This window comes from Jaculus jaculus, chromosome 4 (assembly GCF_020740685.1).
Source record: "Jaculus jaculus isolate mJacJac1 chromosome 4, mJacJac1.mat.Y.cur, whole genome shotgun sequence".
In the NCBI taxonomy this organism is placed as follows: domain Eukaryota; kingdom Metazoa; phylum Chordata; class Mammalia; order Rodentia; family Dipodidae; genus Jaculus; species Jaculus jaculus.
The window spans coordinates 86,280,558-86,304,899 of NC_059105.1; the positions used below are offsets into that span (position 1 = coordinate 86,280,558).

Here is a 24,342-nt window from a genome sequence, read left to right on the forward strand (position 1 = left end):
TTGACAGTGACAGAGAGAGAGGGAGAGAAAGAGGCAGATAGAGAGAGAAAATGGGCATGCCAGGGCTTCCAGCCACTACAAATGAACTCTAAATGTGTGCACCCCCTTGTGCTTCTGGCTAAAGTGGGTCCTGGGGAATCGAGCCTTGAACCAGGGTCCTTAGGCTTCACAGGCAAGCACTTAAACGCTAAGCCATCTCTCCAGCCCAACATTAGATATTTTGAAGTGTCAATGAAATATAGTCCTCTTCAATCATCAGCTTAAACAGGATAACTTTCTTCCCACATTCATTTTAGATGTTTGAAAATCCCAGCACAATTAACAATACTCCTGGGCTGTAGATTCCTTACTATATATTATTAAACTAAGGGTATCTATACAAACATCATTCAGTATTACATCCAAAAGATTTTTTTTTTGAGGAATAATTACTTTGCTGCAGCAAGTAATTGGTCCTCTACAAATAAGAAGCCATCCTTTCTTTTATACAAGAGAGTATTTTCATGCTGGTTGATAAGTGTTGTGTGAAACTAAACCTAAATTTTCTGAAGCATAGATATATGAACTCATTTTGCTTCTCCTTATATTTAAACCCTGTCATTGTGCCAGAGAATAAAATTAGATTAACTTGAAGTGATTTACTTGTATTAGTCATGTTAGGTATTTTTCTACTTTTTCTTCTTTTTGAGGTGCATGGAAATCAATAGTCTCTTTGATTTATTCCTCTATTTTGTTGGATATCAAAACAAGATGATGGATCTATAACTTCCAGTCATCATTGGTGTATCCCACCTCCTTTCTCTCACTTTGCTCCTCTCTCTCTCTCTTCCCTCTCCAAAATTTGCCCTTCCTAAACCCTGATTCTTTTGCATACTTTCTATTGTAAATATGATTTAATAATGATCCTATGGTAATTTCAATCATAAACATGACAGAAAAGGATGTTTATAGGTAATCTCACTACAGTCTATTAATAGTCAAATGACACCAGTGTACAACTCTACCAACACTACACCCAGTCCATGCATCATGGTTAAGTGCCCCACTGTAACTATCTGTGGTTACCTGTAGACTGCACTACTATACTGCTGTACTTGCCCAGTTGGGGAGAAGTCAAAGCTCTTTTTCTTAATCCAGGTGGGTATGCATATCAATTCTCTGTTCCTTTTATTTCAGCTAATTGAGTTGGAAGTGGAAAAGTGGTATTCCAAACATTCGCCAGCCCTCTTCTTTGTCACCTGCCCCATCTTCCTCAGGTGAAATCCAGAGCATTCTGCTTCACTCAGCCCACCCATGTCTCAACAAACAGAAACGAATTGATGACCTATGTAACAATCTTCACTTCATTTTTGTCCTAGCCTCCAAATATAAGTTCTATTTCCTTGGTATATACTTTTACCTGTCACACTTCATGAACTGGTTCTAAAATTGCATTGGATAAACAGGCAACCATTCATATTCAAAGAACTTCATCAGTGCCATTAATGGTGGGTAGAATGGACTACGGAAACTCAGAGGTTAAAAGTACTTGCTCTTGAATCTTATACACACAGGTTTAATCCCCAGAATCTATGTGTAGCTGGGGGCACAGTGGCATTACATGGGATTACATGGCTATAATATCAGCACACCTACAGCAATAGGAGAAAGAGCCAGGAGAATTTTGAAACTGGAAAGCCAGCTGCATTGGTTTTCCCAGTTGCTTAAATAAGAAAGGCACTGTCTCAAAGAACACAGAAGAGGATTGACACCACAAGGTTGTCCTCCAAACATTACCATGCACTCAAAGAAACATACACAACAAACATATACATTAATGAGACAGTGTAGGGTAGGAGATCTCTTAGTCTTAAGATCATGTTGACAAGAGGCTTATCAATTAAGGCACTTGTCTAAGAAACTAAAGACCTAGATTCAACTCCCCAGAACCCACATAAGCCAGATATACTTTATGGCACATGTATTTGGAGCTCCATTACAGTGGCTGGAGGCCCTGACACACCCATATTCTTTCTTTCTCTCTCTCTCTCTCCCTCTCTCTCTCTCTCTCTCTCTCTCTCTCTCTCTCTCTCACACACACACACACACACACACACACACACACACACACACACAAATAAAATAAATAAATAAAAAGATAGTGCTTACAGTTAGTAACCCATAAAAGTGACTAGAAAAAAATCTGTACTTAGGGATCAACTAAGAAAATTATGGCTTGTACTATAAAGCCACTTAGTCACAAAAATGCCTCAGTATTCATTCATATTCAGAAAACTACAATACATAGTTCTCATATTAACAATTTATAAAACTATACATAAAGAAAGTAACAATTATATAAACAATTTAGATAGATAGATGATAGATATAGATTTTAAAAAAAAGATAGTCTAGGTATGGTGGTACACACCTGTATTCTCAGAACTTTGGAGATCAAGGTAGGAGGATCATGGGATCATGAGTCCAAGTTCAGCTTTCATTATATAATGAGGGAGAAATTTAAAAAATAAATAAATAAAAGAAAGAGAGCATGAACAGGAATGAGGGAAGGATGGAAGGGAAAGAAGGAAGGAAGGAAGGAAAGGAGAGATGGAGGGGGGAAGAGAGGGAGACAAGGGGGAAGGAAAAGGAAAAATTGGAAGACTACTCAGAAACATGTTAGCACTTGCTCCCCATAAATATAGTAAAAGCCATTTTGTATCATTCCATGTACATCACACTTTAAAGTAATTTAAATTTTATGCATGTTTTAATTTTCTAAATCTTCTACAAAATATGTAGTACATTATATTAAAATTATCACTAGTTTAAAAAATCTAAAAGAACAAACAGTTCATAGGTGAAACTCAATTAAACAACTATAAAAAAACAGAACTTCAAATTAAAAGAGCTGGAAACTAGTATAGACAAAATTTGAGTATAAATGCCTCACAAATTACAATTTTTCAGCTTTGTGCTAATCATCTCTATCACACCACCCAGGTTCAGGGATTATTGCATAGGAAGTGGTAAAAGGAATGAGTGCTGTTCTCACAGATAGTCAGAACCCCACTTTTCAGAGCCCATCAACATGTAGGCATGGAGGACAGAGGAGGACAAAAGGAATGAGACAACAAAACATAGGGAAGACTCCTTGGTAAGAAGGGGACCCTCGGTGGAACAGAAATGGGGGAGAGGAAATAAAAGAGGATAACTGGATGTGTACTCCCACTATGGTATGTTCACAGATTAAAGTTCTCAATATGAAATGTAATGATAAAACAATTAGTTAAATGTGTGGTATTTTTATGTGCATGGCTAGACACACTTGCCTCCCCACTATTTAATTTCTCCTTCCTTCACTGCTACCATATTCTCATTGTTTCCTCTAAAACTTATGCATATTCTGATTGGGACTCTAGGGGCCATGTAGAGCATGTGAGCCTTAGAATGTCAAGGACCCAAGATTATAGGTGATATTTTAGAGCTATATTAACAGCAAGGACTATAAATACTATGCCTTCATAGTTTGGTGAAAAAAATAAAGAACTGATTTCTTGAGACCACTCAATATATATCCAAAAGAAATATAGACTTTCTATTAATTGTCAGGTAAAAGTAAAGAAAATAGTTTACCTGTTATGGATTTAATGATTATTGACCTAATAGATATTAGAAAGCATTCAGATTCACACATCAAATCATATGTAAAATAAAGACAAAACATAAATGAAAATAACTGAGAAATGAGAACATACTAAAAATGTCACAAACTGAGACATTTAAATTACATAGAATTAGATATTTAGAAGTTTAATCATATTGTTATTTGAATGATTATTTTTGAAATTTTACTCCAAGCAATAATATTGGTAGAACATCAATGAGTGACATTATCCTATTCATTAAAAAGAAATTTTCAGAAATTAGGGATAGTTTTGATGCAGCTTTTAAAATAACAACACAAAAGACTAAAGATCATTCTTTTTAATATTTTATTTATTTGTATGGGGGGAACAGAGATACTATGAGAATATAGACATGTCAGGGCTTACTCCCACTGCAAATGAATTCCAGACACTTATGCCACTTTGTGTATCTGGCTTTACATTTGTACTAAGGATTAAAAACCAGGCTATCAGGCTTTGTAAGCAAATGTTTTTAACTGCTGAGCCAACTTTCCAGACCATAAATATCATTTTTAACACCTTTAAGCCTGAATTTAAAACTGCTGTCTTTCAATTCATCCTATCTAATTAAAAATGTGGTACACATATGAGATGGAATTAAATAGTGCTTCAGTATCCTCCTGGACCCATGATTTTGACAAATTTGCAATGATTATCTTTGCAAGATATGATAGTAATATTTTTATACCCTCATCATATTTCAGACAAAGATACAAGAGGAATCATAAAAGACTCACTCAATAGGATATCATTAAATTCATAGCCCTTTATCCTACTGAATCAATACCTAACAATTTTTCAAGACATTTATTGAATGACTACTTATATCCTGGACATTGAGAGGCCTAGGTGGAAATGAAGAATGTGGTATACCTGGGGGGGGGGGGGATCATCTAACATGGTGACAGGTGGGGGAGAACCATTAGGCCATATAAGTTAGAAGCAGCAGTGGGCACAAAGCTATGAGAACAGAGAGAGTAGAATGATTTTACTTCAGGGATGGGGAGAGATGACTTTAAAAGGATTTTGCCATTTGAACGGGCCCAGAAAATAAGAGAGAAGTAACTCAAGGAGGAAAATTACTGTGAGCAAAGAGATTCCTGAAAGGAATCCCCAAAATAGAAGGGGATAAACAATGAAATGCAAGACAGAAAAATGGCATATGGGATAGATATCCATGTAGAGTTTTGAATATAGCAAGCTAAAGAGCTTGAAAATTAACCTACAGGCTGAAGGTTTAACAGGAGTCACATGTTCAGAACTGTATTCCAAGGGGTCACTGTGGATTATTTAGCAAACTGTAGTGTGATGTGAAGTAGCTTTTTTAGAAAAACATGCAAGTCCTGGGCTCCCAACCTTGCTTGAGGGCAGATGGTGATCTGGATCTACCTTCAAGATCCCTTTCAATCTTAAATTCTAACTTAAACTTTTCCTGCAAAGGAGAAGGGTTCAGGTCGAATTTAGGCCACTCTGCTAAACATCATAAAAGCACTGCTATTTAAACAATCCAATGAGTTTGATAAGAATCACATCAAGCATACAACCTCTGACTGGCTGACTATGGACTTTGAGAGAAAATCCAATCACATGGGAGACATTCACATAGCAGAGTGGAAAGGCAGTTTCAGTAATCCTACTGGGAAAGCCAGATAAAAATTCAACTGACCTAAATCCTTTTTGGCCTGCATCATTTTATAAAGTAGCCTCTACTGCTTTGGAACACCCAGGGGCCCTATCTGTGCATGTTCAATCTAATTAAGTGCATGCAGTACAGACTTCACTGTGTAAGACATTTTGCTAGGTAGAGCACAAAAAGAATCCATTCTGGCTGCTTTTAGATTTCATAGTCTACAAAGAACTGATAGATGTAAATTTGCATTTGTAATGTGGGCCAAATAATTTGTGAAATGATGCAAACAGGCAAAAATGATACATGCTGACTTAAAATGATTCACAGGCATCAAAACAAGGACAAATCTTTGATTAGTGCCTTTATAAGGGGAAACCCAGTTAAGATCCAATGTACCAGTGAATGCATCTCAGTCCCAAGACCTACTAGAAGAGAAGGGTGCATCCTGCCCTCTTCAGGTTTAATAAGGTCACAAGCAGGGCCTCCATACTTGATCTGAGAAATTAGCCACTACAAACCAGCATCAATCTGTGGGTGCTACCTCCTCTTCTTTGTTGTTGTGACATTCTAACAAATACATGTGACCCACTCGGGAGTGTTAGCAAAAGGCAGGGACTCATAAGGAGCTTCATAAATAGTTGTGAACTTGGCATAATAAGTGTCACAAAGTCCAGTTTGGAAAGCTTGCCATACAAGCATAATGACTAGAATTTTATCCCCAGTACACATGCAAAAATGCCTGGCATGGTGGTGCTGTGCATTGAACTGAGTGCTGAGCACTGGAGACACAGAGACAGGACAATTAATCCCTAGGCCCCACAGGCCAATCTAGCCTAATTGGTGAACTTCAGACCAACGAGAAACTTGGTCTCCAAAATGGTGGATATCATCAGAGGTATAACACCTGAGGGGGTCATCCAGCTTCCACACACGTACACATTCATGAACACACACACACACGCACGCACATACACACACATTTTAAAATTATCATGGGGAAATGTTTTAAATTTAGGGTATAGTGTATGAATTTTATCTCTGAGACCAAATGCAAAGTGTTTGATAAAAGAAGTCCTCTGAATGACTTCCTTGATGGCAACAAGCCAAATATTTCATCAGATCCAAATCCTAGATACTGAAGAACTCCCCTGTCCTTGAATTGTCTGCACAATGGAAATGGAACACAGGAGGCACACAATTGCCTATAAAATACAACCATCAATAATATGACATGGTTTCATTTACTAAAATACAAAGAGGAGAAACAATCACACAGTCATGATTAAAAAATTAGGAATAGCGTTCAAGTACAACGATAATGTTTACTCTAATGTGTGGTAAAATAGCCCTTTTTTTGATAGAATGGCTTGATCTTAGAAAAATATAGTTCTGCACTATAGATGTTACTTATTCTAGAATGTGAAAATAGCCCTCAGAAGCCAGAATAAGAAAATCATCAAAGTAATAACATGACAATTCAGTAAACCAAAGACTTCAAGGAGAGAAAGCAGAAATGCAGACATACCAAAAGAAAGAGAAAAGGATTTTGTCTAGTGGACCCCATGGTATTAGAATTAAAAACAGTAATTGCATGGTGTGAACATAAACCCATTGCTAAAAGCCCATTTCTAAGTGTCTCTTAATGAAATTTTGAAGGTGTCTAATCTTGCATTTACATACTTCCAGAAAATAAGTAGACCCTCAAACTTCTGAGTGGATTTATTGACTATGTGTACTGATTTCTTAAGCAGGAATTATTTCATGTCCCAATAAAGTGTAGTCATATACTTATTAAAACATCACAACCTTTGATAGGTCTACAACTTCATATTTCTGGTTATTTTGAAATAGATACCTTTGAACAAAAATACATGAGTGAAAAATAACATAAATATCTAATGTTATTAAAACCATGTGAGGGTATATATTCTCTGCTAAATAATAATAAGAATAAATGTAAGTTTTCAAAACAAAAATAGAGTAACAACACATGATGTATCCATACCAAATATTTTTAATAATAATAATTTGAAATAAAGAAAGTCAATGCTATTTGCAGGAAGAAAAGAAAATAAAACAGTTAAAACATTATTATGTGGAAGCTTTAAGACAAATTAGTATGGGGGCAAAAACAGAGAACATTTCTTGGTGTTACTAACTTACAAAATATTTAGTGTTAAATAAAATAAAGGTTTCTAGAAGTAACCCTCCAAGGTTACCTTGCAGAAGACTTTTCTCAACTTGAAATTATTACAGGTGGTATAATATTTTGGCAGACAAATGCAGATACAGAAGAAGGTGAATCAATGGTCTGTTTGGTATATAATGTAACATTGGTTGAAAATGGTTATCCTCATATGGGGTGTCCAGAAAAAGCAGGAGTTATTACTTGATTTTAAATAGTTCTCAAAAAGAAATTCCTTGCAGAGTATTGAAGTATATTTAAAAAAAAGAGCTTCCTTCTTAATTAGTTTAAAGATGTGTGAGGGTAACACAAAATTTCAGGAAAGGAGGCAACATGAGCACAAAGAAAATAGAATCTGAGGACCTAATACTACTTTCTGGCAATGCTAAAATGTTGTTGAAATAATAAGGAAAGAACTCAATTGGGTTTTTGAATATTTCCATTCATTGCAATGTGGAGACTTTAAAACATTAATTAGCACATATACCATTTAATGACCTACAGTATAATTTCCTTTATCATAAACTCTAACAAAGTATAATGCAATTTATTTTTTTACCAGCTTGTTTAAAAGAGCACTTTTCTCCTCTATTAAATGTTTTTTGCAGTTGAGGAAGTTTTAGGTTACATTAAAAAATTAGTTCTGGTGTATTTCAACATCCTGAAAATGATTTAGAAATAAATCAAAACCAGCAGGAAGCATCATTAGATTCCCACCAGCAGTTTATTAATTTATGTATAATTATCATTTGCACAAATTATTGTGAAGGAAATGACAAACTATGCTGAAAACAACATGTTTTCATCCTATGATAAGAATAAAGAATTAAAATTCAAATATTTCTAAATGGCAAATCAATTACAATTTGTTATTTCAAATTATGCTTTCTTTTTGTTAAAGAAATAGAAAAATCTCCAATTATGCATCTGCAAGTATGATTAAAAAGTACACATCACACACTGATAATGAAATGTGTCTCTAAAGAATAAAAATATTGTTTCAGCTTTTTCACTCAATGAAGCTGAGATGACAATGTATCTAAATTTTTACTATTTTTCACATACAAATATGAAAATGGATTTATGTTTCAAGTTCAGTATCACCCACATGGAGGTGGGAATCAGTGCAGCCAAAGCTGATCAAAAAGCAAAGGGAAGGGGCTGAAGAGATGGCTTACTGGTTAAGGTGCTTGTGTGGGAAGCCTAAGTACCCAGGTTCAATTCCCCAGAACCCAGTTAAGACAGATGCACATGGTGGCACATGTATATGGAGTTTGTTTGCCATGACTAGAGGCCTTGGTGCACCCTTACTCCACGCCTCCTTCTCTTACTCTCTTCTCTCTCTCTGTCTCTCCCCGTCTCTCTCTGTCTCTCTCTCTCTCTCTCTCTTACACACACACACATACATAAATCAATAGATAAATAAATAATAAAATACATATAAAATAGTGAAGGGAAATAGTAAGGATAGCTCTACAAGTTACCCAGAATACATAGTAACAATCAGCAGTGGCCTTGCAATTTCTCCAAGCATTGGAATTACTCGTGTGAGGATGCTTACCACACACACTATTGTTGAGGAGGAAGCACCTTTTAGCCTAGTGACATTTCCATGTCAAGCTTTGTATGCAAATATAAAATATATTTTAATCTTAATTCTACACATATATTTGCCTTTAATCATTTATTTCCATCTTCATTATATCACGAACTCTTTCACGTCTAAGGATATTATTTCAGAAATTGGGCAAACAGGTCAGATGCATTGGGAACCTGTCACACTAAATGGTAGTAAGGACCATGGAAGAGGAAGGTTTCTTTTACTTTTTGTTTTGTTTTGTTTTTCAAGGTAGGGTCTCACTTTTGCCCAGGCTGACCTGGAATTCACTATGTAATCTCAGGGTGGCCTGGAACTCACAGTGATCCTCCTACCTCTGCCTCCCGAGTGCTGGGATTAAAGGCATGTGCCACCATGCCCAGCAGAAGATGAAAGTTTCTAATAATGACCTGCATTTATTCCACATTCACTATGTGTCAAGCACAATAATGGGTACATTACATGAACTTCTCAATTCTCCCATAAGTATAATCATTACTTAGATTAAAAGAGATAGTTCACATTATTGAGAGAATTCATTGAGTTAATATTACATAATGGCCCCTAAAGAGACCTCCATGCCCAGTAAGAGACCTACCTTGCATCAGTGTTAGTTTTATGCATATTATTCTCATTTTACTGATGAAATAAGTGGGGCTAGGGATGCAGCACAGTGGATAAGCACTTATCTGGCATGTGTGAGTTTCTGGGTTTGATACTCAATATTGTAAAATTGAAACAAAGATGATGTGACTACATTTCCTGTAGTCTATGTAACTATCACATTTTAACTTTATCCATCTTGGTTGGCTTCAATCCTGCCTTTATCTCTTATCATCGTGTAAGCAATTTGATGTCTGAACTGTTCAACATTGTGAGATTCCAGATGGCCCAGTCTCAAACTCAGGTAACTTACACTTAAGTGTTTTACTGTTACCTCCCTACTACCTCAGTATTTTCCTCAACTTAGCATCAAGGGGGAGTTCATATGGTTAAATTTTCTAAATTATCAGGAACTTATACTTTTATAGGGGAAAGCAGCCCTGATTGCCCCAAGTCAACTGTTCAAAAAACTCTCAGGAAAAGTAAAAAGCGGGGCCAATTTGACAAATCACACCTAACAACAGGAACCAGACTTTCAACAGGTCTCATTGTTGGTTTTTTTCCTCATTAGAATAACCAATCCTACTATACACAGAATACTACAGCATAACATAAATTTTATATTAAATTAAAGGCAAATTTATCCTCAGCTCTCAAGAAAACATTTTTGTGCTATGCATATTATAAATGAGGATAAATAGAATTCATTCTCTCTCTCTCTCCCTCCCTCCCTCTCAGTCTTTCACCACCCCTCTCCATTTTGATATCACTATACAAAGGTGATATAGACATATACACAAATGTGTTTGATGAATGCATGATCATAGTTACAATGCTACAGCACACACACACACACACACACACACACAAAAAAAAAAAAAAAAAATCTTGTAGCAGATTAGCAATTTCTAGGAGACCCATCTGTATGCTCACATTCATTAGCGGAATATCTTCCTACAGACTATTTTTGATCAGCTGCAAAATTAAAGCATTAACCCAAATGAGAAGAAACAGTGACAATTTCAGTAGTCACTGCCAAATTGACATGGCCATCACTTCACATCTGTGTGATACTTAGATGGCTGCCCCACATCTTTCCATTCTTGACTCTGTGGGACATCAGGTAATCAGAGTAACTGGGACAATTTAATAATGCAAATGACTATGAAATTTAACACATCTATTTGGAAAGCATTACAAAATGTGTTAAAATTATTGTTTCACGTTGTGAAATATTCAGAAGGCAGAAATGAAATAGTATCAAGATTTATTAAAGAATAATGCAGATGTGCTTTACATCATTACATAAGCAAACAAATGTTTTTTTTGGGGGGGGGTTGTTTATTTGTTTCTCAAAGTAGGGTTTCACTCTAGCTCAGTCTGGTAATTCTTTTTAATTGTGAGAAAGTGAGGCCTCTAAGTAAAAAAAGGACTATCAAACACCCTCATCTGAGAAGCCATTACTAGAAATTTAGAAATAAGCCGGGCATGGTGGCACACACCTTTAATCCCAGCACTCAAGAGGCAGAGGTACATGGATTGCTATGAGTTCAAGGCCACCCCGAGACTTACATGGTGAATTCCAGGTCAGCCTGGGATAGAGCGAGACCCTATCTCAAAAAAACAAAAAAAAAAAGGATGCATGATTCTAGTTTGAGTGGCAACCTAAGTTACCTAAAAAGTACAGAACCCAAAATAAATAAGGCTCAGGAACATTTAAAACAGCTACCATCACCCTCACTACAGAGCTGGATAAGACCTGAATTTATTTTGGAAATCATCATACTTTGAAAATTGTAATTCATTTCATTTTTCATGAAAACGCTAGACCCATCTTCATAAAATGAATACACATTAGAGTATAAAGAGATATTGGGTGTTGTGGTATAGGAAAAAACACTCAGATTGAGAATGAAAATAACTTGTTAAAGAGTACATTAATCACCTTCCTTGGAAAAAGAATTGAATTCCTGTCTTTTTAGGCCAATGAGATAGTATCATATCAGGTGACTGTTAATATGTTCAGTGGCAGAAGTTCCAAATGTTCCTATTTCTTTATATAGTGCACGCTCCTACTCAGGGACAACCATTATCTCTCTGGGAAGAATATCACTTAAAATTCTATATTCACTCTACAATACAATTTTTAATTTAAATTATCTTCCTGTAGTTGTGTAACATAAAAGTAAGTTGCTGAAATGTGTGGAAGTATAAACCGATTATGCCTATTGAAGCACAGTCACATTAAAAAAATACTTTCACCAAAAAACAAGTCTGATCCTGTATAGCATTTTGGACATTATCTAAATTACCTCACATCACACTGCTCATTTCTCCATAGTTATTGTCATTATTGATTATCTTTGTAACTATGTGATTTATATATCATCACTACTTTTTCTCTTACTAACTACATCCATTATCTCTTGAATCCCATCTTGTACCATGCTGCTACTTTAACATGTATCCTTCAATTGACCTCTCTCCAATCCAATGTGGATAGTTTTAAACTGCTCTAAAGAGTGACTGGAAGTCAGTCAAAGATTGAAAGGCAGTAAAAGCTACTTATGTGTAACTAATATTGTCTAGGTCAGACCCAATTAATGTTACACAGCTATTTTCCTTCCTGGTATATATTTATTTTTATCTTTTGCAGATTTATTTTCTTTGGTTACATTAAACATTCTGTAAAGCTCCACTTTGTTTCAGACATTCCCAACAACTAAAGGCCTCTGTTTTCCTACACTAATCCTGCTCCAGGTTAAAATAGAATGAATTGCTTACTTCAAACATCTCCAGTGCTCATGCCACGTGGGTTTCTTTACTCTTTGCCAGGGTTTGGCCTAAGTCAAACTTTGTTGAAAAGGTTATATTTGTGGTGCTATCCATCATTTACCTTTAATTGTAGTTTATCATTAATTCACATCGTATTGTCAAATTATCTTTTTAAAGTTTTTTATTTATGTCTACATGTATGTGCACATACATAGATCAGGGGCTTTTGCCACAGCAAAGAGGAATACCCATCAAGTTTTACACAAGTGACTAAGGAACTGATCCCAGGCCAGAAGGCTTTTGCAAATAAGCACCTCTAACCATCTAACATCTCAGTTACCTTTTACTCTTTCCTGATTTTTTATTTGTTTGTTTTTACCAAGATAAGCTCTCACTGTAGCCCAGTCTAACCTGGAATTAGCTATGTACTCTCAGGGTGCTCACAAACTCATGGCTGTTCTCCTCTCTCTCTGCCTTCCAAGTGCTTGGATTAAAGGTGTGCACCACCATGCCCTGCCTAAGTATTAATTTTAATTTAAGAGTTATTCTAGATTTTTGCAGTTCCTTTTCTACATCATTCATTTTGTTATAGATGCAAATTTTCTTGAATCTCTTCAAAGTCCTAATTACAATTTATTAATTATATGATTCTTGTAAGGTCATTTTGTTGCCACTACTTTTCTTTCTTTTATTTTTTTTAGTTTTTTTTTTTAGTTTTTCAGGGTACGGTCTTACTCTAGCTGAGGCTGATCTGGAATTCACTATGTAGTCTCAGGGTAATGGCAAACTCACAGTGATCCACCTACCTCTGCCTCCCTAGTGCTGGGATTAAAGGCGCGCACCACCATACCCGGCAACTAATAGTTTTAACTGAGTCTTTGTTAATTTGTCTTACTGTAGACTTCTCAATTATTGTTAAATATCTAATTATCCTTGGATGTTTTATTATAGTTAAGATCAAAGAATAATCCAGACACAGTGGTCAGTCTTGTAATACCAGCACTTGAGAGACTGAGGCAGTAGGATAACCACCAAATTTGAGGCAAGTCTGGATTGCAGAGTAAGATCCTGTCTCCAAGAAAAAGAAAGAAAGAAAGAAGAGAGAGAGAGAGAATAAAAGAGAAGGAACTAAAGAGAAAAAAATAAGAAAAACTAAATTAAAAAAATAAACACAAACTGTTGGGCACTAAACTTGAAGTAGTCTGGTCTACAAGAAGACCACTCTAGGAAAAAACAACAAGCTGAGCACTGGGCTTAAATGAAAATATATGTAAAAGTAAGTGCGACCTTATCCAATGCCTTGTTGTGCTTTTGCCCCTTGGTAGTGAATAAAATTTTGTGAGTATGTGTTAAGGGGGCATGAGCTGGTGGATCTGAGAAAAACTGGTTATATAGTGATTGTATAGGAAATATCAATGGAGAATAGAAGGCAGACACTTATATTTATATATGTTGGCATATTATACTTCAACCCCAGCATTTTATTTTCGCCCTATTTTTCTTAGCATCATTGAGCCACAAATCTTTGGCAGAATAGCTTTTTCCTTACTTTTAGGCCTCCCACCTAATCTTACTTTATCCCATCCAACATACAATAGCTTTTTCCTCTTTTTTTTTTTTTTTTCCAAGATAGGGTCTTACTCTAGCCCAGGCTGACCTAGAATTCACTGTGTAGTCTCAGAGTGGCCTTAAACTCACAGCAATCCTCCTACCACTGCCTCCTGAGTTCTGGAATTGAAGGCATGTGTCACTATGCCTGGCTTATAGCTTTATCTTTTTAACTCCTTAATGCAATGTTTAGTCTAATAAATTCAGAAAGTCATGTTATCCTTTTTTCCTTTTAAAATGGAATCTCACCTGCTGAAATTGCATCCACAAACATAGACAAGCTACCTTCAAAATGTGAAAATAAGCCTCAAGAATCAACAATCACACTGGTATATAACACTGTAGTCATGGTTGCAATAACATTGTTCAAAATTACTCAAACAATGCTCTCAATTGAACTACATATAAATGGCTTGTCTGCAATAATCTCAAAATACACAGAGCAAAATGAGTGTTACTGATTTCATAGTTCTGAAATGTTTTTTATAACCTTTCCTTTTTGAAACATATGATTAACATTTTCAAAAAAATCAGTCAAGTTCCAAATTGCTTAATGAGAAACTTACAAATACCTTATATTTGTGGAGCTTTACAAAAGAAATGGAAATGATGCGTACATGTTATTCCACTTGAATTAGCATCTTATATGGATAATAAGAATTAGTGCATTGTAGAAGCAAAATGGCCCTATTGTGGTCTTGCAGCAGCAAATGAAGTGTCCCATAACTAGCAATTCAACGTGTTAATTCAGCTGCACCATCCAATTACCTACATTCAACTCCACTTAGTGCACAACAAGAAAAGTCTTCTTAGAACTATGGCAAAAATGTTCTACATTTGCAAGTTAGGGGAAATATGATGTCCTGTCTGAAGTCTGGGAGAGGGAACTGTAGCACATAAATAAATAAAATTATGCATCACAATATATCAATAGTGTAATGAATTTTTGACATGAAGTCAATATTCAAGAGTTAGTAATGAATCCTATATTGTTTATTTTAAAAGAAAAATCTGACCAAGGAATGAGAGAAGTGTCAACTGGAATTGCCATATCCTCAAATAACACAGCATTCCTCTAGAGTCCTGGGCTTGCAAAATGCCAAGTGACCACAGGGCCCAAGCTCACCATTCTAAAAGTAGACAAAGGTAATGAGATGTGAATTTAGCATTTCCAGCCTCCTGCTAAATGACCCAGATGCAAGAGCTGTAACTTCTGTCTCTTCCCTACATAGACTAAGTGATTAAATGAACAGAAGCTGCTTTTTATTCACTTTATTTTATTTTATTTTACTTTATTTTTTTATTCATTTACTTGAGAATGACAGAGAGAGAAAAAGGCAGAGAAAGAGAGAGTGTATGGGCATGATAAGGCCTCCAGCCACTGCAAACAAACTCCAGACCATGTGCCCCCTTGTGCATCTGGCTAACGTGGGTCCTGGGGAATCGAGCCTTGAACCAGGGTCCTTAGGCTTCACAGGCAAGTGCTTAACCACTAAGCAACCCCTCCAGCCCTTATTCACTTTATTTTTAACAGACTCAGGAATACCAGTATATAATTAAGTGTTGCTACTTGAAGATTTAGGAAGGCTTAGAATAAAGACAACAGAAAATGTGGAATACCATGAAAAACAAAGGAAAGAAAAGATATGGAAAAAAGAAAAATGAATATTAAGAAATTATGTCCACAGTAGTCACTCTAAGAAACAACCTTAAGGCAAGCTCAGAACTTATAAGGTAAGATCTGAACAATGAACAGTAACAGAGTAATTTCTAATACTTTTCAAGATAAGATATGTACAGTCTCATGTTACAATAAACTACCAAAACAGTCAAAAGAATATATTCATATGATTCACAAAAAAGGAGAGAAATACTCTATAAAAAATAAAAAATAGTATATGAATTCTTGACAAGAGTAGACAGCAGTTTCATAAGTCCTCATATAATTTATAGAATTTTAAATCAGCACGGTTTAAGTAGAGATTTTTATGTTTAAAAAAACAGGTAAGTAAAATGTCTCATTTGGGAAATACACAGTTCAAATAATTTACAAAATCTAATAAAGCATGATTAATTAAAACTATGATTTAAAAACTAAAAAAAAATTAAAGACACTACATTAAAAATTATACACAAACAGAAGGACCTTTCAAAATTAACCAAATACCAAAATATGGGCAAAATGTACATCATTAAAATTTAGCAGCTCAAGTCTCATATATTATAAATAAGTAAAAATTACTGCTGTTATTGTAAAAGAATCACATGAGAAAAAATTCAAGAAAAGTCAGTATAATTTTCACAATCCTTTGAAAAATACAAAAAATATAGTTTAAAATTTGTCAAAAATGGGCTGGAGAGATGGCTTAGCAGTTATGCACTTTCCTGTGAAGCCTAAGGACCCTGGTTCGAGGCTCGATTTGCCAGGACCTATGTTAGCCAGATGCACATGGGGCGCACATGTCTGGAGTTCTTTTGCAGTGGCTGGAGGACCTGGTGCGCCCATTCTCTCTCTCTTTCTCTCTCCCTCTATCTGCCTTTCTCTCTGGGTCTGTTGCTCTCAAATAAATAAATAAATAAAAACCATACTCCAAAGTAAACTAAAAATAAAAAAAAAGAAAAAAAATTGTCAAAAATATTTTAAAAATCATATTCTATTACTTCAGTTATAAATAAACAATTATGAAAATTCTTCATAAATGAATAAAAAATGACCAAATTGGCTCTAAAACTTTAGGCTGTACTCATCAGATGAAGAACAAAGAAACAGAATGTTGGGATATGTCCCTTTTGTTTTTGCCCAACATGCTTTCCTGATCCCAGAACAAGACTAACAACATCATGGTCATGGTGATTTGTGGTTAACTACCACAAAGGAACAAGGTATCTCAATCCTCAGTCCTATTTACAGTTGGCAATGCTGTGAATTAAAGCCCACACAATTGCTAGCATCTATCACAGGTCAAAATTTTATTGCCCAGATTCACAACTAGAAATAGAATGAGAGAAGCTGTAAGTACTATGTTTCATTCAATCACAGTAAAGACAACCATGTTGGCTTGTGGTGTGTGTATGCATGGGATAGTAGAGTGCCACAATGGTTCTGTAGACTGTTCTTGGAAATATTTCTTATTGTGAACCACCACAATACTGTACTACTCCATGCAACCACATACCACAAATGAGAATGGCAATCTAAACAATGAAATGTTCTGTGGTCAATTTTCTATCATCAACTAATGTCATAAAATTATAAAAGTAAGCCCAATCCAGGAAAATATAGAAGATTCTAAATTTACTTAGTTTAAACAACTATTTGGGATTGAGTAATTTCATTGCAGTCACTGTTAAAGTATCAACCACTTAAAGCTGGACATGGTGACGCATGCCTTTAATCCCAGCACTTGGGAAGAGGCAGAGATAGGAGGATCACTGTGAGTTCGAGGCCACCCTGAGACTACAGAGGGAATTCCAGGTCAGCCTGAGCTAGAGTGAGACCCGGCCTCAGAAAACCAATATATATATATATATATATAATCTCCACCACTTAAAATCATTTTTACTATGCAAAAAAAAAATTTTGCATGGAGATTGATGCTCTACCTTTTATTGGTAAAAGTATTCAATTGAGACCTGTTAGACCATGGCTTCAGAGACAGAAATAACTTCCATCATCCATCACTCTAATACACAGTAGCTATGTGATCCTGAATAAGCCAGTCTTCATTCATATAACATGGACAATCATATTAATTACTACTCCTATGGCCGTTATGAGGGTGAGATATGCTAAGACTTTTCAGATACAAACTTACCATGGTATGAGAATGAATTAAAGTACACAATGAAGTTTAATTATTTAGTCAATTTATAACTCAATTAGCCATTTTAATTCCTTTATAGATAAACTAGAAATGATTTACTTTCACATGCATTTTACTCTCCTTTCCTTCTTTAAAGTAATGGTATAGTTGAGGTCTTGGTAGATACATAAATTTCACCATCTCTACCTGAAACTAATTAAATAATAAAACATGAAGAGAGGATTGATCACTTATGATGCTTATTTTGATCTATAAGAAGCTACATAATCCTCTTCATATGTCAAAATCCATTTTATTAATAATAAAAAGATGCATTGCTAATAAAATCAAAGAAATTAAAGCAAAAAGGCTAAATTGGCACTTAAAACTATCTCTGGCAAATAATATGAATTGGTTTTTATTTTGTAGGTTGTGATCTAAGTTCTTTCTGGTCAGCATGACCATCATCACAAGTTATTATGTTCCCCAAAGTGCAAACGAACAGTTTAATAACACTCTTCCTTTAATGGACTGCAAGAACTTAAGATTCAGCCAGGCGTGGTGGTGCACGCCTTTAAGCATAGCACTTGGGAGGCAGAGGTAGGAGGACTGCCATGAGTTCGAGGCCACCCTGAGACTCTATAGTGAATTCCAGGTCAGCCTGGGCTAGAGTGAGACCCTACCTCGAAAAACCAAAAAAAAAAAAAAAAACCTTAAGATTCAAGTGGCAATTCAATGTACTATAAAAAAAAGATGCCATCCCAATTCTCTAACATGTTAAAACCCTGAAATCATATACCTTGGACAGCCCCATACATGTTAATAGTAAACACTTTTGTACAAAATACAAAAGAATAAATATTTAAGGCAGGTAATTTATCTACCTATAACATGAAATATAGAATATGATCAAAACTACATTCATAGCTATGATAATAAAAGTCAAGGATCTTCCTATGCCCTTTTCTAGCTATCCTGGGAGGGTTACTCACTAGTACTTTAAACCTCTAAAATTTGTGTTTGTTTGAGTTACATCGGGAAGAATAGTTGGCTATAGTAAGAGTGACCTTAAGAGAACCTGTTAATTTGTGAAGACTTTCCTCATGTGGATATATAAATAATGGCTGGGTCCTTGAAGAAAAGCAAAACCTTTCCAAAATTTGTAATTTTAGAAGTTAGTAACTTCAGTTTAAACAAATAAGTACCAAAAATACTGAGAGAAGATACCCAGAAACAGCTAAAAATGAACTTAGGGTCATTGATGCACACATCAATCAGAATCATAAAGGTGCCTTTAGCTACTTGTAATTATTTTACTATTTAAGGAAAGATGAATTAAATATAGTATTATTCATATACTATATTTAAAACATGACATGGACCTAAATCCAAATTGATGAGAAACAAAAATCCAAGGAGTAAAGTCTGTTTGGTTTAGCTTACTGTTTTTAAATAAAACTGCTTATTATGTCCCAAATGGATGGCCAACCATTACTGAATTGTGGATATTCCTTTTTACAGATGTCCTCAAATTCTCTTAAAGTACTAAATTTCACATGGAAAACTGAATTGTTCAAAAATATATATGATGATTATTGTGTTGCCCAAGATTTCAATTAAACCACACAGCTTAAGGTAGCATTCACAAGTAGAAGTCTAATTTACTAAGAGGATAAATCATTTATCAAAGCATGCAATGTCATATATTCAAATGTAATTTAAGAGTTAAATCTATGCTTGATGATGTGTGTACATGTGTAGTTAGGGAACAGGGTGCTGTTTTATGAAACACAATCAAAGTTATTACCATAATCAATATCAGTAATAATCATAATTGAAGTATATATATTTATGTCTAAACTTCATGTTTGGCATGTTGTTGTTGTTTTTTTTTTTTTTTCTTTTTCTTGTAACAAAAGCAAAAGGAAAAATTTATGACCAAAGTCCAGTTGAAATCCTTGGGTAAGTGAGCACATGGCCTCCCAGACTTACAACTCATGTCAGATTCTATTACATTTAAGATGTCTACATATTCCTACTGATGGACACACATACCTAAGACAATGATATATTAAAACCCACAGTTGAAACTGTGTTACTACTGTTGGTGTCACTCTAGTGTACTTAATGAGGAAAATTCATTCAAATACACAGCCACTAGACCTGTCCTTGTTCTTAATGAACAATGGCCATCTATCATAAACATGTAACCTCTCTGCTTATTGTTCACTGAGATGGAATCCTATTCTTGCTTTTCTCACACTGAGTTTTCTTGCTTTTCAGAACCACCAAAATTCTCTTCACTGGTTCTATCTTCCGAAAATGACAAAGATTTTGTATGCTCACAATCTGAATTGCACAAAAGTGCTCCTGTTACAATTACCACTTCTAAAAACCCGATTAGAAGGCTTAAATTGATTTTATTCTGACCTGTTTAAGTTGAAATGAATGCATATTAAGTTCAAAAGCTAAATGTGTAAATAAGTAAGAAATATGAAGGCATCTCAACAAATCTTAGAGTTTTCATATTCATTTTCCTTGTTATATGCTGCTACACAATATTTATGGAAAATCAACTGTTTCAAGCAATGATTAATACAGCATCAAAAAAAAAAAAGAATATGGCAGCCTGTGAAGTATGAAGGCTTTGAACGAGGTGGCATTATGGTTCTAGGGACTTTGGTGTCATGAATAGAGCATCACACTGCTCATATATACTTGAATCAGTAAAGGACTCTACAAATTATTTACAGGAAGGGATTGAATATGGAGATCAAGTAATAGCCACCAAATATTAAGTTGATACTTCTATTCTTTACATTAAAAGCTTTTGATTTACTAAAAGCATGTATTCACATGAAATTATTCACCTCAAAAATGCCATATCTCATTTTCCTAGAGGATTTGAAGGAGGATGCCAGCCATAAATCAGGTTAAAGCCTTGTGGGAAGGGGCAAAATCTAGGCATAGGGCACACTAAAAATAAGCAAGGGACTCTGTTGCAACATCCTTTCTATGAGTCCTCAACTTCCTCTCATAGTTGAAGAGAGAAAAAAAAAAGATGTAGAGGTCAGTTTGTAGATCGTAGGTTCATCAGTATAAGCCAACAATCAGCTGCATGCAATTCAATCAACCAAGTTTCCAAGGAACACTTATTTAGCTTTCCCACATTGCCCTGGGATCTGCAAATCTGAGGCAGCATCTGGCTCCACTCTAGACTTCCTGATACAGAATTAATCTACAATGGCAACACCCAGTCATTTTTGAAATTTGGAAATAAAACTACTCCCCCCCCACACACACACCTGATCTGGGACACAGTGTCCCTACTGCAGCCCTGGAATGGGATAACTAGCATAGACATGTAGTAAAAACATTTGGTTAAACTAGCCTGAGCAGCTAGGGAAATTCTCAGTGGAGTTGAAAGTGGGTAGGGCCTTAAGAAAGGGCTGTGAAATCCTATTTGTAGCAAACAGTACAGAGAAATGCACTTTTCCAACGTTTAAAATCTGCCTTAGATGACAAGTCCCCATTTCCATTTATCCCTGAAGTTAAACAAGATTTCAGTGTTAAGGTTTGAATTCTGAAGAAGAATGGAGGGAAAGGAAAAATCAGTAACGCAATGCAAAAGTCACGGAGGAAAAGGAAAGGAAGCGTGTGACAAAGGGGGAAGATCCCTGGAAGGTGACAAACGTAAAGCCAAGTGCAGATGAGGTGACCTTACTTTTCAATGTTCTCACATTAGGTTCTTTAACACTAGAGGGCATGAACACAAACCTGCAAAGAAGAGAGACAGAGAGACAGGCAGAAGGACAGACACTGAGCAAAGGTAGGGTACAAAAAAGCTGAAAATAGCCGAAGACTCCACGAAAATCAGAAATGACAAAGAGGGTGGGTAAATGCATCTCGTCCTGCCAACACAATACCTAGGCTATTCTGGTAAGAGTGGCTAGGATTTTTCCAGGAGGCTTATTCTCTTTAAGGGCTGTGTGAGGAGGTTAAGGAAGGCACGCCTCCTTTGCCCCCATAGCTCTACTCCGCTGCAAAAAAAGTCTTTGCTTCATGAAACCTCCTATATCTGATTAGTTTCCCTTAATCCCAGAGCTTTCTGTTTGCCTACCCACTGACTCTTCCGCCTTGGCTGCTGGTGGTGCTGGAAGAGTCAGAGAACAGACCCCCGGGGCGATTCCCACCCTGACCAGCAACCCCAGTGCGCTGTGTTCCAGCAGCGCTACACCCGCCGAGCCCAGCTGGGGAGGGTTAGCACTATGCCCTCCGCTCCCCGCCCCCACACCCCACCACCGCCGAGTCTCTCATTCAGCTCCAAGGTAGCCCAGGCACAGAGAGGCTGCTTCATCGCTAAGTTCCCCGCAGAACAAGGAGGTCTCTGCACCTGGAGGTGCCCAGAAGTGGAGCCAGGGCGTGATACCCTGGGGATCCACGAGCTGGTTGCTGGGGGATGGAGGAACAAGAAGGGAAGCAAAAAGAGACGGAGATGGCATCAAGGAACAAAAACAGAGAGAGGGGAGAACATGCTGCAAGACACGACTCCGAGGAAAGAGACTGAAACAGTGTATTGGTGACATAGACATCCCAAGAAAAAGGAGGAAACAGAATGAAAGAGAAACTGACACGGGTGGGTGCGGAGGTACCAAAAGCCAGAAAGAAAGTCAGGTCCACAAAGTGAGTCAAAGACAGAGACTCGCTCACGGAGACGGAATTGGGTGGTTGGGACATCTGGTGGAAAGAGCAGCAGCGAGGGACCACAGCGAGGGCTAGGAAGGCATTCAAGAACCAGAGCGTGCCCACGTCAGGGCAGCCTCGCAGGTCCGCACTGCCCGCATCTGGAGGGAGAAAGTTGCGGGCCGGCCGGGTCGGGAACATTAAACGACGCCAGGCGGGGAGCGCCCCCAGGGCTGAGGGGGACAGGCGCACCCCAGCAGAGCGGGTAGCCGAGCGGAGCAAGAGGTTGCACAAAGTTCCTCCCGCCGCACCTGCAGAGGCGTCCGTGGGAGCCGCGAGCATCCCGCCCGCGCCCGGGCCCGACAGGGTTTTGAAGGTCTGCGCCCGCGCAGACACTTGCCAAGGGACCCTTGGGCAGTGCACAGGGGCCCGTCCCAAACCGTCGCGGGGGAGAGAGAGAGAAAGCAACGGAGACCTGCTGGGGCGGCCGCTGCTCCCGCGGAGAGAGAAGGGCGGCGGGCGCCCGGAGTCCGCTGCGGATGGCGCTCACCTGGAGCCCCCGCAGCCCCGGTCCCGCCCGCGCCGCTCCTCACACTTGGCGCCGGCCACAGCGAGCGGGCTCCGGCCTTGGCCAGCACGGAAGAGGCTCCCTCATAGCGCGCGGCGAGCTGCGGGGCTCGGCGGGTGCAGCCACCGCTAGCCCCGGGCCGAGAAGGCGCAGGGGAGCGCGCAGGGCTCCTAGCACATTATCGCCTCGGCGGAGCCACCGCCGCCTCCACCGCCGCCGCCGCCGCCGCCGCCACCGCCTGGTCACTTCGCCCCCTGCCCCCGCCCCCTCCCACCCCAACCGGCCGCCTCCCAGCCCCTCCTCCTCCTCGCGAGGTCCCTCCTCCTGCCGTAGCCCCAGCCCGGAGGCCTCTCACTGGACTAGCCTCATTTACGTAACCAGCACCCCGGGCCCTCCTCCCTCCTCCCCGCCGGCTCCCTCTCCTCCCTGGGCACCCTGCGCGCTCCAGCTGCTCCCGGAGCCGCCGCTCCGCCGAGGTGCACAAGTCCCGCGATACTTGGCAGGCACGGCCCCCAGAAGCGACTGTGGGGTGGGCTAGTAGCCCCAGAGAATGCCATGAGACAACACCCCCCCTCCTGCGCCCCACATACACACACGCACGCCTCCCCGGACCCTATGGTGCAATAGCCCGCAAGCACACGCCGTGTTCACCATGCGCCAGCGCGCGGGTGAGAGGTGAGCTAGGGGGTTTGAAGGACTGCCCTGGGGAAAGTTCCAGCAACCCCACCCTCTCTGGCAGTGGGTCTCTCGGGTGGGGAGATGATACTGCCGGGAACTTAAGGTTTGGGCTTTCTGATGCTGAAGAGACAGGAAGAGTTTGACCTCTTGTCCATTGTGGTTCACAGCTCCTGAAGGAGAGACACTGACAACCGTCCCCCTCCCCAAGCTCTGGAACAGAGCTGGGGACACTGAACAAGCGCTTGTTGTCATCTGTAATAATTTTTAGGCAGCGGTAAAGAAAAAAGCGGGGCTTTGAATTCCTTCCTCAGAACGGTCTGGGACGCACACGCATACATCACAAATCTTGCATGGCTAAATTAATCTGTACTGTAATGTAGCAGAAAATCCGCGGTTCTACATGGTCTTAAATATATGTTAGGATTTTCGAACAGTGTAGTGCCTGGCACAAGCGCAGGTTTAAGATAAGGTACTTTTAGCATCTGGAAGACTCGGAAGCTATCCTTCACAGTTGTGTCCGGGGAATTCTAGGAAACTGGCATTG

The 24,342-nt window shown here is 38.1% G+C and overlaps 1 protein-coding gene across 1 annotated transcript in view; it reads right to left on the reverse strand.

Annotated features, from left to right (window-relative positions):
• The window catches only part of Galnt13 (polypeptide N-acetylgalactosaminyltransferase 13), a 519,646-nt gene extending 496,554 nt beyond the window's left edge, over positions 1–23,092 (reverse strand). The window contains exon 1 of the mRNA XM_004651848.2: positions 23,028–23,092. The gene's annotated coding sequence lies outside the window, so the exon portion shown is untranslated. The remainder of the gene's footprint in view (positions 1–23,027) is intronic.
• Between the last annotated feature and the right edge of the window lie 1,250 nt (positions 23,093–24,342).